The sequence below is a fragment of the Anser cygnoides genome, chromosome 2 (assembly GCF_040182565.1).
Source record: "Anser cygnoides isolate HZ-2024a breed goose chromosome 2, Taihu_goose_T2T_genome, whole genome shotgun sequence".
Taxonomy (NCBI): domain Eukaryota; kingdom Metazoa; phylum Chordata; class Aves; order Anseriformes; family Anatidae; genus Anser; species Anser cygnoides.
In genome coordinates, this window is record NC_089874.1 from 105,694,534 (window position 1) to 105,709,225 (window position 14,692).

At 35.5% G+C, this 14,692-nt stretch overlaps 1 protein-coding gene across 15 annotated transcripts in view; it reads left to right on the forward strand.

Annotated features, from left to right (window-relative positions):
* Positions 1-14,692, forward strand: part of LOC106034976 (cadherin-19) — a 116,496-nt gene that overhangs the window by 40,329 nt on the left and 61,475 nt on the right. For 5 of the 15 annotated variants that reach the window (XM_066992752.1, XM_066992750.1, XM_066992753.1 and 2 more), the window contains 2 exons: positions 6,516-6,604; positions 7,334-7,443. The exons of 3 other annotated variants lie outside the window; for them this stretch is intronic. The gene's annotated coding sequence lies outside the window, so the exon portion shown is untranslated. Of the gene's footprint in view, positions 1-3,605; positions 3,623-6,515; positions 6,605-7,333; positions 7,444-8,481; positions 8,503-11,144; positions 11,701-12,685; positions 13,832-14,692 lie in introns of those variants that run through there. 7 more of the 15 variants (XM_048080889.2, XM_048080894.2, XM_066992749.1 and 4 more) reach the window with 6 other exon arrangements.

The window sequence follows — 14,692 nt, forward strand, 5'->3', positions numbered from 1 at the left end:
CTGGTCTAGTGGAAGGTGTTCCTGTGCATGGCAGGGGGTCTAGAATTTGATGATCTTTAAGATCCCTTCCAATCCAAACCATTTTATGATTCAATGATTATATGAACTGGGGTCTCACAAAGGTGGACTAGAGGGGGAGAACAACCTCCCTTGACCTGTTGACCACACTTCTTTTTATGCAGCACAGAATATGATAGCTTTCTGGTCTGAAAGCATGTACTACTGGCTCATGTCCAATTTTTCATTCACCAGTATCTCCAAGTCCTCCTCCACATGGCTGCTCTCAAACCATTCATATCCTAGTCTGTACTGATGTCTGGGATTGCCCTGACCCAGGTACAGCACGTTGAACTTGAGGGGCCAAAGATAGACCCCTGAGAGACACCACTTGTCACTGATCTCCACGTGAATGTTGAACCATATCCTGGTTTCAGCTAGGGTAGAGTTAATTTTCCTCCTAGTAGCTGGTAGCGTGCTATGCTTTGGATTTAGGATGAGAAGAATGTTGATAACACACTGATGTTTTAATTGTTGCAGATCGGTGCTTACACTAAGCCAAGGACTTTTCAGCTTCTCACACTGTCCTGCAAGAGGGCAGGCTGGGGGTGCATCAGGAGCTGGGAGGGGATGGACCTGGGACAGTTGACCCAAACTGGCCAAAGGGGTATTCCATACCATCTGACGTCATGCTGAACAATTAATATGGGGGGGCTGGCTTGGGTAGAGGGACCAGCTGCTCGGGGATAGGCTGGGCATTGGACGGTGGGTGGTGAGCAATTACATTGTGCATCACATGTTTTCTACATGCTGTTATTAGTAGTACTATTATCATTATTATTATTGTTTTCCTTTCTTTTCTGTCCTAATAAACTGTCTTTATCTCAACCCACAGCCTTCATTTTTTTTTTTCTGATTCTTTCCCCCATCCCAGAGAGGGAGAGGGGAGGGTGAGCAAATAGCTGTGTGGTGCTTAGCTACTGGCCAGGTTAAACCACAAGCCATTGACCACAACACTCAGTATGTGGCCAGATTGCCAATCCACTGAAAATCAATCCTTCAGTTCCATCCTTCAAATCAATCTATCTCTAGTTTAGAGACAAGGATGTTGTGTGGGACTGTGTCAAAAGTGTTACATAAGTCCAGGTAGATGACATCAGTTCTTTTTCCCTTGTCCACTGACATAGTCACTCCATCATACAAGGCCACCAGATTGGTCAGGCATTATTTTCCTTCGGTGAAGCCATGTTGGCTATCTTGAATCACCTCCTCATCTTCCATATAACTTAACATAGCTTCAAGGAGGATCTGTTCCATGATCTTCCCAGGGACAGAGGTGATGCTCACAGGTCTGTAGTTCCCTGGTCCCCCTTTCTATACTTTTTAAAAAATGGGAGCGATGTTTTCCTTTCTCCAATCCCTGGGGACCATGTCTGACTGTCAGGAATCCTCAAATATGATGGAGAGAGGCTTGAAAACCACATCAGCCACATCCTTTAGGACCCCGGGAAGCCTGTCATCAGGCCACATAGACTTGTACCCCTTCAGTTTCATCATGTATTCTCAAAACTGCTCTTGCTTGTAGTGAGAGGGACTATGTTTCCCCAACCCCTTCCTTGAAGTTCAGAGATTTGACAGACTTGAGAGTTGTGGAAGAGCGACTGAAAGTGAAGACTGAGACAAAAAATGGTTTAGTACCTCAGCCTACTCCACATCTGTTGTCCTCAGTTCTTCCATCTTGCTTATCAGAGTGGGTGCACTCTCCTTAGTCTTCCTTTTCTTGCTAATGCACATGTAGAAACCTTTCTTTTTATTCTTTGCATCCCTTTCCAAGTTCACCTCTGACTGTTCTTGGCTTTCTTGATCTCATCCCTGCACATCCAGGTGGCACCCTTATACTCTTCCCAGGCCACTGGCAAAATCATCTAATATCATCTGATAAGTCCCAAGGCATGTCTGGTTATCTCAACAAAAAACTTACAGCTTATTACAAGCAATGACGTCACTCTACTGTGCTTATTTGCTTTCAAAAGATGGTCCTGAAAGATGCTTTAAGTTAATTTATACGATCACAGACTGAGTCTTTAATTTTTCCAAAGTCAAGCCAACAGGTCATTGACAATAAACCACTGATTAATTGATTGTCTTGATAGACTCCAGCACAGTGTTTTCTTTTTTTTTTTTTAATGAATATAGAGCCATGCAGGGGACTATACTGAGATTACTGTCTTCAGATCCTGCCTGAAGCATATTTTTAAGGCAGAATTTAGCGTATCATATGCCATTACATTTTGTTTTCTGTAACATAGTTTAAACTAATGAGCTGTAAATCTTGAAATTGCTACTTTCTCCACAACAAATACAGTCAATACTGATGGTATCAAAGATCTAAATCAATATTCTTCTTCATACTAGTTTCAGTGATCTTTCATACTCCAGCCATGTAAACTTTATCACTATAAAGTGCTATAAGGTTTTCCCTGAGCCTCCTCTTTTCCAGGCTGAACAACCCCAGCTCCCTCAGCCGCTCCTCGTAAGACTTGTTCTCCAGACCCCTCACCATCTTCATTGCCCTTCTCTGGACTCATAAAGAAATATAATTACCAGTATTCCAAAGCCTATTATTTTATTGCAAAGTGGATCAATCCTACCAGAGTGCATATAATCACACAAAGTTAGATGTGTACCTAAGCTTATAAGCCCTGCCTTTTTGTTATTTTTGATGCATTGATACCAGTGAATGAAGCTACATATATTACATTTCTACATCTCACTTTATAGACTTACTATCTCAGGTTTCCACTAGTTCACTAAATAGTGCACTGATTTATGGTGTAAACATTCACATTGGTTTCAAACCTACATTTGGACAAGCATGGCATTCCTATTGAAGAGAAAGGTTTAACTTTCACAGCTTGTAAAATATTCATATATAAGCAAACAAAACAGAGTGAGAAGTTTTGTCTAATATTATTTCCCTTTATATATATATATATATATTTAATATTTATATATATATTTATATATAAAAATTATATATTTGGGAGCCACAATTTAAACATTATTTCTATGTTATACTGGTATTAAAAGAACGGTAACACCAGTAAATTATAGCACTGTGCTAATGAAGGCTATGCTTGACTCTTTATCTTAAGTGAAAAATATTTCTTTTTGTGAAATAAAAAATTAAACATTTAATTAGTCTAATAACAATAATAATATGAATACTACTTTGAAGTTCTCTAAGCAACAGTCGGATTTGAGACTGGGCCTGTGATAAATGCTACTGGTGATCTTGAAAACATTGGGCAACTGGAGTAAATAACATTATATTTCTTTTTCATTTTGGGAAGCAAGGTATTTAGTTCAGGTCAAAAAGAGAAAAAGCTTCAGCATTTTGTACTGAACAGAATTCAAGTATTGTTTTGCATCCTTGCTGGATTTAGCTTCCTGAAATCCTAAACTCTTTCCAAAGAGCATAGTCATCAAATAGCAATGATCATTCTTTCTCTTATCTGTCTCCTTCCCTGTGCAAAACCTCACAGCCCTGCAGTTTGTATGGGAGGTGCAATTGCTCCTGAAGACAGTGGCCTGACTGCTGTGTGTGCTGTTCATCTGGCTGCGGGTAAGCTGGCCAGCACCCATGTCAGGACTGACCTTGCTCCTGGGCTTCCCATGTCTTTCTCTGACTGGGACTCTGCCATGCTGCTCCAGCATTGCTCTCCTCTTCTCCTGATTGCCAGAAAAGCTGGTCTTCTGCCTGGCTAGTGTCCAAGATGAGCCAGTCACAGTTTCTCCATCTGGTTTATTCTTGGAAAGACAAATTAGCTGTTCTTAATTTATAACAGCAAGTTTTTCCCTACCCTCTATCTCCAGCCTACTTATTGCATCTACAGCATATTTAATTTTGGCTAGATTTCTGCATAATGTAGAGTCTGGCTGTTTCCTTCTATTTGTTGTTGTTGTTCCTTTCTTTCTTTTCTCTCCTCCTGTAGCTGGCAGAAAGTTTCCAAAAAACAGTAATTTTTGCTCAGAAGATAACTTCTCCATCTTTATGTAGCTTTTCTGTGTACTTTCCATTCCCTTCTAAAAACAACCTTCCCCACCAAAAGAAAGGAACAGCTTAACCTTTATTTTTTACTGTATTTTCATTATTCTTTTGATAAACCATTACCGACTGCACAAACGTATTCTCTCTCCACTGCAAAAAGCCCTCTAAAAAAACATATTCATAAAAATTAATTTCACATGAACATCTGATATCCTCAGTGCCAAATGGTAAAACACATAAGTAGCTGATGATTTCAAGAGACTCTGTGGATACTTTTATTTTATTATAATATACTTCAGTGTAAGTAGGTTGATTTTTCTCCTTAGATTTTATCATGCAGGGACTTGTTTGTTGGTGAACTGTGCCTCTGCCTCTTAGAGGTCAACACATTTCTATGCTGTCACTCATGTAACATTCATGTCAGGGTCTTCAGCTGGTCTAATTGGTGTAGATTACACAGCAGTCCCTGAAGCTTACATCTGCCCATACTGCTCACAGATAAAACAGGAGCATTTTACAAACAGCAGTTACTCAGTACTATCTGATCTGTCTTTGCCTGTTAAAGGTATGTTGAACTTATGTTATACTAGCTATAAAACTGGAGATGTTAACTTTTTAACACTTATGATAGAATTTTTTTTTTAAAATAAACAAACCAAACAACAACAACAACAACCACCACCACATAGAATTTGAAATTGTTTATGAACACAGTCCACAACTCAGGATTCTGATGTTTAGCCCATATAAACTGATCTGCCATTTGCTTTAGGGTTTTCATTGATTTTAGTGCAATGTCAAGCTGGCTTTTAGACAGAACATGCTGTTAATATTTACATTTGTACACAGATATTAAATAGGAGGCTGTCAGTGTGTATATTAGTGAGAAATACAGCAAAACACATCACACTGTAAACCTGAGTTCAGATACACTACAGAAAGCATAGTGAATTGTTTCAGCTAAGAAATTCATTTGACCCCTTTTCTTTTGACTTTTGGAGATGAGAGTGTGAAATGCTCTAAACTTTTTTTTTTTTTCTTTTCTATTATTCAGCAAAACCAGAAATCCTTTCAATTTGTGATTGGTATGAATAAGTTGTAAACAACCATATTCCCTCTAGGTGAAAAACAAAAGAAACAATCTAGGATTATGTTATTATTAAAACAGATGAGGTTAGATTATTGTGATTATTATCCCCAGAATACAACTGTAAAGCTTGATTTAACTTCTCTTATGTGAAAGGTTTACCTCTGAATCTCAATGCAAAACACAAGTTGCAAAAAATAAAGCTTTTTTTTTTTTTTTTTCTTTTCCAACTCCCCACCTTCTGCACCCCAAATTAGAATAACAAATAAAAAGAGAGGGGAATTTCTAACCCACCCTACCCTGCCCCCTAAAAGACATATCAAACAAAGCAAAGTTATTTTAATTTTCATTTTTGCTGAGTGAAAGACCTTTTCTCAGGACCGTCTTTTCATTCTATTCATTCTAGAAAAACAGAGAGCTTCAAAAAAAAAAAAAAAAAGCCTTATGTTTTTCCTCTGTCCCATACCTAGACACTCAAAAAAATGTAGAGTTGAAGGGTGGTCCACAGAGCTTAGAGTGAAGGCACCTCATCCTGTACAATCTTAGTGCACATGGACAGAAAGAAAGTATTTTGTCCTTTTGCTTTCTTCATCAGCAGCTCTGCTAGGCAGCAATGACAAAAGCTGGATTTTTTCCTCACCAAGCAGATCATCTCAAAGGCTTTACTCTTTTCACAATTGTCTTTCAATCTATTGGCTTCGAACCTATGATTTATGCTTAGCTGGTCAGACATAGGATGAAGCATTGACATTTTCAAATTCTTCAGACAGGAGTTCTTCATTTTATTTTATGTCATTTTGTTTAATTTCATTCATTTTTTGAATGAAAATGTCACAGGGATTAATTAAAAAAACACTGACATTTCTGAAAATGGAATATTTAATTTAGTTTTGTTGAACTAATCCAACAGGGTTATTTTTTGGCCATGGAAATGTGTGTATAAATGTCTTTTCCAAATTAGGTTGACCTGGACAGTTCTTATACTAATCTCTATACCCATTCTTATCCTGAGAGATTATAATGGAGCAGAACACTAGGCCAATCAGTCATAGCTATAGATTTGGTCTTCATATTAATTTTCTTAATGGATTTGTGGTTAACATTTCTAATATATCTTCTCCCTTCATGCTTTATATTTTTATACAAGTGAATGGGTACAAAAACATTTACCTACCTACCTGCCACAGAGATAGAATAACCTTTTAACGTTTATAGCAGATTGCTCTTATATGTGAAAAGATCTATGAGGTTTACACAGCTAACCATGTGGGAAGAAATATATGTCTTGTTATTCTTCAACATATTTTATTATTCACAACTGAATTCTGACCTGCAGTCTATAAGACCCGTATCTAATAGTGGGTGTTATCATCTCTGTAGGAGATGCGTGGGAGTACCTGAACCACCTACTTAAAGAAATTAGCTGAATTCAGGATCTTAGGATCTGACAATCAGTCAGAGGCCTTCAGGTAACACAGAGCTGAGACCATATCTCTATTTTTGTTTAAGATGAAACAATATATATAAAAACTGTGTAGAATAATAAGGGAGTTCCGTTCCTACAGGGGATCACCTTGGAGATTTTCCTGCTCTGAGTTTGCTCTTATTGGTTCTATCATGGGATGGGAATATAAACAGGAAAGAATAATTAATTGTTTGCATGTTATTTTCCATACAACCTGCATTTTATCACAACAATAGAAGGGAAGGGAAGGGAAGGGAAGGGAAGGGAAGGGAAGGGAAGGGAAGGGAAGGGAAGGGAAGGGAAGGGAAGGGAAGGGAAGGGAAGGGAAGGGAAGGGGGAAGGGAAGGGAAGGGAAGGGAAAGGGAAGGGAAGGGAAGGGAAGGGAAGGGAAGGGAAGGGGGAAGGGAAGGGAAGGGAAGGGGGAAGGGAAGGGAAGGGAAGGGAAGGGAAGGGAAGGGAAGGGAAGGGAAGGGAAGGGAAGGGAAGGGAAGGGAAGGGGAGTAAAGCTTCATAAGCTTTATGCTAACTAATTTCATTGAAATTTTTCCAGAATTTGAAGCTTTTTAAACTCCTTTCTTTTAAAAAGAAAAAAAAAAAAAAGCTTTCTTTTATTTGTAGATAAAATCATGGCTTCTTATTCATTTACAAACTAATATATATACAATTTATTCATTAGTTTTTCACTTTTTAAAGACAAATATCTTCAAAGAAAAAATATATTTTTTTTCTTTAGGTGTAAAGACTACCTATATTCTTCTCTGTGTTTTATAAGAGAAATTCCCTCTCAGCTGGATAGAACTGAAATTCCATTACAGAATTGCCATTAAAGAAGTCCTGCCTTGGGTAAATTTCTCATATGGATACAGTAGAGGATTAATTAAACAACAAAAAATAAATAATAAAAATAAATAATAATAAAAATATGTTCCTTTGTTATTTTCGTTCCTCTTTTTTTTTTTAAAAAAAAAAATTCTCCCCAGGTTTTATTTGTCCTCCCTTTTGGCTTTCCAAGATTTTTCAGGAAAACATTTTGCCCTTTCCAGAGTATCTGTCTGTATTTTGAATTCTCCTCATAATGGAAAATAAGGAAGGAAAGAACTGTTTACCTATGGTATTGAATGAACTCAAGATGGTGAAATCTTCGAGATGAGTCCAATTACGCAGGTTTCAAAAGGCAGGTTTCTACAATCTCATTCATCTTCTTGAATGAAAATTGACCCCTTTTTAATCCTTTCATTTTTATTACTTTATTTTTCTTTTCTTTCTTTCTTTTTTTTTTTTAAACAATTTTACTTATTATTTTAAAAATAAGCTATGTTCCCAGGATTCCCCTTCTCTAATTTTAATTTTGTTTCAGTGAAAACAGAATAAATTTTCCTTAAACTTTCCTTAAACATTTCATTTTAATGGCAATTTTATTATAATATCTTTGCTCTCAATCACCTAATTTAAACTACAGTTTTTGGATAGATAAAAATCCTCTTTTTAATGACATTACAGATAATGAAAAAAAAAAAAAGTAATCCAAATAATTTAACTGGAATTCGGAATTTTCTCTCCAATATTCATATGATGATGATTTATTTATTTATTTATTTTCATAAATTAAAGTACACTCAACTTTTCCAAACCTCCATCAGTTTTGCTCAGGTGATATGTAAAGCTCATCACATATTCCACCACAACTGGGTTGCCCATTCATGTTGATTGCACTGCTAATTCTGCTGTCAGCAAGCAATGGATGTCCCCTGTGGAGTGAGATGTTGTTAAGCTTTTAACACACCTTGGAGGGAAGCTGTGACAACAGCTAAGGTGACAGTGGCTGCTGAAAGCTACCATATTGCTGAGATCCCTCTCTGCAGGAAGTGCCATGGTCTGTGAGACAAGGAAAGAGCTAATATGGTAATTGTTTTTGTCAATATGTGACAGTCAAAATTATTTCCTTTCCATGCTAATATCAAAAAAGCTGGCCTGTAGTTAACAGATGCCTAGACAAAGAGAAGTGGAGACTGTTTATCACGTGAGATTGCTACATTGTGTGTGTGTATGTGTTTTCTTCTCAGATGAGAAGTTTTTCCTCATAGTTTGGGGAATTTGACTTCTTATGTGACTTCCTTTTTAAGGTGCAGGCTACACAACCTATTTCTTTTTCCCTTACTGCTGTGCTCTATGGATACCCCATCAAAGTCCCCCATATGCTGGACAATTTGCCTCATCATCTCTTCAGCAAATGCTTCCAAGAAGCTTCTGTTTTGCTTTCCTTCCTACTGCTCATTTCTATTCCTTTCAGATGGCACATCTTGCTTACATTACATCCTGTGACAGGAGTCAGCATTCTCAGTAAATGAGCACATCTCGTTTACCGTTAACAATGTTTTTACTCATTCTTTCATCTATTTCTAGTTAATTTTGTCCTGGAGAATGAAACCTCTTCTGCATTCCTAGAAAGTCAGTGACAAGTAACTCAGTAAAAAAAAAAAAAAAAAAAGTCATAAATGGCAATATATTAATGAATTCCAATTATGCTTCTTCAGTTCCCACAAATCTAAATATAGAGTTCTCCTTCACATTTTCCATCCTCTGCCCCAGAAGCTATACCTTACCCTGTACAGAGTTGGTGACAGACTGTGAAATGAAAATAAAATTCAACAATTCAACTATTTTTACTATACTGCATCTGTCCCCAAACATTCCTATTAAAAAAAAAAAAATGCAGACATGAAAAAATGATTTTAGATTCTGTCAGTTTTCTTTTCACTCTAATCCAACATTAAATTTTAGAAACAGAAATCAAGCTGTTGCCTAGAATAGGTAAAAAAAAAAAAAATCCCGAGTTAAGAGCACAAGAAAGAAATATGAATCTTTGTCAGATTGTTTTGATAATTATTTTTTGATATTTAATTTCATAAATAATGAAATAACTATTACTAAGAACAGGGTTTTCAAGGAACCTAATGCTGTGTAACATTATTTATCATGTTTGATCTAATTTGAGAAAAATAAAAGTAGCTATCTACATATTTGTTAAAGCCAGAAATGTTTGCAGATTAGTCTGCAAGTTCATAAATTGCAGACTAATTTCTGGTCTGATACAGGAGCTATATTAATTTGATGGAAGTATTTAGCAGGAGGTCATCCTCAAAAGACTGAGAAATAACTGGCAAATCTCACAAAAAGTCCAGCTACTCAATTGTGTATACACAATTGTACACAGTACTTCTCTATAGTTTGTAACTCTTGCCAATTGTGTCAGGATGGACATAACGGAAGGATGGTTTTCCTGTGTTACTTCAAACCCATTCATTTCAAGTTTTAAGGCCTGTGATATAACAGTGGAGTTTTGTTTGTTTTTGTTGTTGTTTATTTCTAACCCAAATGTTTTCTCCTGACAATTTAGACATAAATACAGCAAGCAGTGATTCTGTGCTAGCTGAGGTGCCCCAGCTTACATATCCATCATCTGGCACCATTCCCTTTGAAGACTATGTTCTGCTTTGCTTCTCTTCTATCTCCTGGCAATGTTGCCTAGTGGTGTTTTCTCATAATATTATATATGCTGAAGAATCACATTTCCTCATCGACTGTATTTTGTGTTCTGGCCAGGAGATTCCTGAATGTCTGAGCAAGACCTGCAGAGCTGGTCTGAATTTATTTTCCTTGCTTTTCAGAAAAATTATGTTTAAAATGTGATAAAAATATGTATGAGAGTTTCTCAATTTCCCCGTAGGAATAGATTCTAAAACTTTGCAGTCTGGGTGAAGTAGCAGAAAAAAGGAGAGGCCAATTTTCTGAGGAAGTCAACATTTTCTGATTCAAGCAGGAAACTTCAAGACAAATAAAATTGTCAACTGAAGGAGCATTTATTCCTGAAGCTACTAATTTCGTAATGGAAAAATCTAAAAATGTTTTAAAAGGTTTTCTTGTGTATTTTGTCTTTTTTGTTGTTGTTGTTTGTTTATTTGTTTTTATTATTACTATTTTTTTTTTCTTTAACATTAGTAGGATATATTGTCTGGCAAAATGTATTTTTTTTTTCCTTTTCAGACTTCTCAGAAAGCTTCTTAGTGTATAGCTAATACTTGTGTAGCATTAATACCTAAATTATCTTACCAGAATTTTGTCTTCCATAGTCACTACAGAAGTGCTACTGTAATCCACAGTTCTGGTTTATTCCGAAAATATCCTCAGTTTCTTTTTGAGAACACAAGAAATTTATAAACTGTATATGAATTATTGTTCAAAATTTCATAAAATGACTTAAAATAAAACTTAATTATTATGAAATAATTATAATCCAGTTACATGAATTTGAACTTTGTGGGTTTTTTTCTTTTTTTTTATGATGATTATATTATTTTAATTATAATTTTCAGCTGGTTAAAAAAATACTGTAGCTATTAGAATAAAAATTGTACACAACTGTGAGAAAAATAAAAGGATTTATTTCATAACTCTCTCAAAATAAATAACAAAGGACATAAAACTATATTGTTGGCATTTTTTCCCCCCTCAATATTAAGATTTTGTGATTCTTGAAATTAAATTATTTAAGGGGAAAAAAAGTCTGAAGGGCAAAAAATGGACTTCACAAACTCTCTTTTACTAACTTTTTTGACTACTCTAAATTGATCACTTGTTTTCTTGACTAATCTCTAAACAGAGGGCATATCCCATTCACTTGCAAAATACTCTCACACAAAATGAATTACCTTCCCACCACCTTGGTTACTTGCCAGGGAGTACTTTATTTTTCCACTAGGAAAAAGAAAATCAGCTTGTATTTTGCTTGCTAAAGCCTTCTGCATTTTAATTCTGAACTCTGAATGAACATCAGAGAGGCCTTATGATGTTTTGCACAAAAGTGCCTGTGTTCATAGTTTTACTCAAGGCACCCAAAATAGCACGCAGTAAGCACTGTCATACTGTGAGTTTTCAAAACTAAAAGCAGGAGTGACTTATACTGGCAGGAAGCTCTAACTCTTAAAGCTTTCCAAGGATCTGTGAAGTAAAAAAGAACTGCTAACTTCTCCTCATTGGATGTTTAATTTGACTTTAACAATACTCATTTCTTCAAACCTAGAAGGCCCTGAAGTTACACGGGTAAGGTCTTTATCTCTTTTTCTTTGCTGTCTTCAAAAATCAAATTGAAAACATTTATCTGGGTGTCTTGAGTGCAAAATCCATGAAAGACAAAGACAAAACCAGAAGCCACCCAAAACCTCTGGAAGGGGAAATGAACTTTTGTTGTTTCCTCGAGTCTGTTGACTAGCTGCTGAAATTTAACTTTCTGAATTGGATTTACCAGATGAAAACATTGTTACGCTTGTCTTGTAACTTGCACATTAAAATTTTCATGCTGATTATCAAGCTGCTTCTTCAAGATTCCCACCTCTGACAGACTGTTTGTGAATGCTTCATCTACACTGTTTCCAGTGATTGTCATTAAAATGTGCTTAACATTTCTGAAACTAAATCAAGAGGAGTGAAAACTTCTTGTCTTACAGTAATACATAGAAGTGCTTTCTGTCTTGCTTTCCTCTACTCTAATGTAACAATAATATTCTTTTAAAAAAATATTATTTGGCCTTAGCTTTACATTGAATTTGCTGTTCCTGCTACTCTTTATAATCTCAGATCTAAGACATATAAAGTCTTTCAGACCACACACACACACACACACACACAAAAAAGGATGCCTCTACTTTTATTGGGTCTCAAATGAAAAATGACAATTTGTCAATAAAAATCATTTCATTTTCAAAGAGTAATTCAGTATATGTACTATCAAAATATTTGTATTTAGTGTTTCTTCTGTAAGCCTGCTGTTAGGAAGTAAAGCTATAATTTATTTTTCATGTTTAAACTCTTTGATTAGTCTGTATTCAAGACACGTGCATTAAAATATAGCTCAGATATATTTAATAGCTGTTGATTGGTTATTAAAATGCTAAATATCTGTAAATTCATTCATTTTACAGATTATTTTGGTATGAAACTGGTAGGAATTAAATGGCTTTTGGATTATATCATTATTTTTTAATAGACTGTAATTTAAAATCATTTGTGGTTGTAAAAGCATTCTAGATAAACTATTTCTAATTTATAGTAGAATAGATTTGCACTAGGTGTAAAAATTAATCTGTGGATTCCGTTTTAAGAGTTATAATGAACATTTCAACCTTCAGCATTTTTCTGTTAGAAGTGCTGAACCAAACACTTACATAAAATGGATTCAGAGCTGTATCTGGAGTTCAGTGTTTATGCTTTTCTAGAGACTAAAAAACACATCAGCCTAAGAGCTAGCAAATAATGAAAACCTATTCTCAGACTCATTTTTAAGTAAATGGGAGGAAGGAAGAAAGAAGGACTTGCCCACAAAGTACTATGAGCAAAGTAGATTAAAATTGAAGAACAAAATTACAGCTTCACTATGGAAATCCACACATTAATGTAACCTTAATTTAAGATGTCGTAATGCACATTTTTATATGCAGTACTGCTATAATGTGGAATATTTAGAAATTGACTCAATACATGACCTCCAGGTTTCAGAATACTTTACAGTTACTATTGGTATTGAAATGATATGGCAGTATGTAGTTTGCTATACAGGCAAATTTTTCATGATGCCCACGATTTAGGTTACCTGTTGCTTTTTACCATTGCGTTTCATTTTAGTTGCTTTGATACTTTATAACTTTTTGGGATGAAGCTTTCATTGTGTAGCTGTTGCATCACATTGACTTTAAATACTCTAGAAAATTTCTTGTTCAGCTTTAATCAGAAAGATTTGGCTAAGTCTTAGAATCAGTTTAATTACAAACTAGTAGTTTTCCCAACAGATCTAACAATACAAGAAGTAATATTGAATTTAAGTATTAGTTCTGTTGTAGGTATAAAATGTTATTCTTGTTATATTTATATTGCAAGTCATAGAAGGTCTTGATTTCTATCACAGGCAGAAAAAAGGAGTTCCACCGTCTCTTAATTTTCAATCTATTTCAACTATATTCTTAAGTCCTTCTGAATGTACGTGATGCTAACTAAGCAGAAGGTATAATAAAATGTTTTCCTTATCTATCCCTTCAAGCTACTTACCCCAGCAAAATACTTGTTTCTGAAGATAAATGAATGGAGAGGCCAAAGAGCACGTACTGTGGCCAGCTATCCAGGCCAGAAGGACCCTGGCTATTATGGGAGTTTTCATTTGGGGCCCTGCTAAGCAGAAAAGGTAGATATCCTTTACAGAGGAAGTTAATGAGGATGGAGCAGTGTCAACAAGACCACATGGGACAGAGCTGGGAACATAATTATGCTTTGAATACACAGATCCAGGCCTCTTCTCTGCAGTGGCTTTGCCTGCAGCATAAAAGGAATTGCAATTGCTGGTGCTAGCAAGCTATCAAGCAACAACTGCTAACAATATTTAGCACATTACTCCCAGGCTTACCAACAGGGACACAGACATGGTGAAGACCTTGTAAATGGAAGGTGATATTAAATTAGAATCCCTCACTCTCAGGCCACTGATCTAGCTGTTATGTCAAATTCCTTTTGACATGATGAAATTAGAGACATTCAAATACACAACAATACAAAAGTGTTTTTTTTTTTTGGGGGGGTGGGGAGGAGAAGAAAAAAATATTAAGTTCTCCATACAAGGCTGTCTTTGTGTCTGCGAACATAATACTGCAACTAAAAAAATACAATAATGCCTGAATTAAGATTTCGAAGACTATCTCAGTCAAAGACTCTGAAGTTTATATATTCTGATGTAATTTTAAATTTATCTTTTTTTTTTTTCATTATTGACATTTTGTCAGCTTCTGAGTGGCAAAATTGATAACTAAACATCAGGGAAAGTGTGAGCTGTCACTTAACATTTTCCTGTTTTACTTTTACATGGAATTGTGAGAGATTGGAAACCCAAATGCATCCTATTATAGTAAATTATAAAATGTAATTAGCAAAAGAGTAACTGAATTCAATATGATTGATCACTGACTTGATGTATTTATTCTGATTTAAATCTAGCCAAGATAAAATCTCTGCAAAACAGACAGTTTTTCAGTGTTTTACAGATCTTTAAGAC